The sequence below is a fragment of the Schistocerca gregaria genome, chromosome 1 (genome assembly GCF_023897955.1).
Source record: "Schistocerca gregaria isolate iqSchGreg1 chromosome 1, iqSchGreg1.2, whole genome shotgun sequence".
Taxonomy (NCBI): Eukaryota; Metazoa; Arthropoda; class Insecta; order Orthoptera; family Acrididae; genus Schistocerca; species Schistocerca gregaria.
Genome location: NC_064920.1, coordinates 900091959 through 900093548, shown reverse-complemented (window position 1 = coordinate 900093548; position 1590 = coordinate 900091959).

Here is a 1590-nt window from a genome sequence, read left to right as displayed (position 1 = left end):
TTTCCGCATTCTCAAGCTTAACACCTGCGAGAGATTGGCCGACGTTTTGTATATTTTATACTCACCACTCCCAGTTCAGGCATCCAATAGTCTTTCATACATCTCTCAACGCAAAATTGTCAGATAATGAATCGATTCCGACACAAGTACGTAGACATCTTCCAGAACTGTTTACATACTGTTTTATCTGGCCCACAAGAGTGAGAGCTTTCAGATAAAGCTCAACGAAAAGGTAAGAGGTTAAAGAAAATATTTATTTCGTCCCTCCATCTTTAAAGAAATGTCCAAGATATCTAATCCTTAAAAGAAAAGTAATTCAGTTTACTTTATTTAATTTCCCTTTCCATTTTGAAGTATAATGACGTGGAAGGATACAAAGGTGAAAAAAATATTTCATTCTTTCATCACTTTTCTTTTGTACCGTCCTCAAAAAAAATCAAAAATGAAAGACACAATTAAGAAAAATAAATATTTAAAAAGAAACATGAAGCTGCGGCTACAGTCTCTGGCTGGCTGCCAACATACATTTTACCAGTTCGATTCTCGCCTCAGTTTGGTTAACTTTTGTTAGTCCTGGAAGGTTCTGAGACCTTAATTTATGACATCTCGTAATTTCTTATAACATTCTATGTATGTGTATTATGAGCAGGCAGATAGTTCACCTTCATCTGTAATTTCGTGTGTGCACAATAAACATGATTTCAGCGCAAGTATACTTGATTACGGATCCTACTTGACAATAGGAATACATTGGTTAGCCGTGAAAATAAAGACATTTTTAAAGCAACACCATCTGAGGTTTAAAACGCCATTGTAGGTACACAGAAAGGGAAGAGAGAAAATAACAAAAACACGATTTAATCTGAAGTGTGCTAGTAGATGACCACGGAATACGTATAGAAGCAACATAGATGAGTAGAGTAAAAAACCATAAAATCTGGAAAAGTGTCAAATAGGTCTTTATCTAGATTTGGGATCATTGCAAAAATGAGGGAATGCAGCCTGCTAATGATTCATTTGTAAGATAATGTGTCTGACTATATAGCCACGTCTGTTGAAAACGTAAGGGAGAAAAAATAATATTACTCAGCATTTTACTTCGGCCTCAACGTGGATACTTTTGACTCAGCAAATGTTCATTCTTCACATTCCCCATACTATCCAGCTGAACAGACTGTGGGATAAAGAAATCATCCGGTACATTTGCATAACACACACGTCGAATGACAAAGCGACAACACCGAGAACTGGGTTGGATCGTCTCTCCTCATAAAACCAGAAAATGAGGCAGAAGAGATACGAACGCGGTGAGAAACCGCAGACATTTTCTTTCACTTATCGGAGCGCATCCAACCCATTATCCCAGTTTTCTTAGACACGCTGTCTCTTACGACGCTCCATACGAGCGATAAAATTTTCGGCAGTCGTTGTCCGTGTCTCTGTGGCCCCAGCACTATCACGTACACTGCACCCTTCTGTTTTATGCTTTTATCGATACGCGTGTGCAGTGAATCGTCAGTCAGTGACCTCATTTCAAGGTTAGGCAAACTGTAGGATGGTGGAATACCTTCGTGACCATTGTCGTGAGTT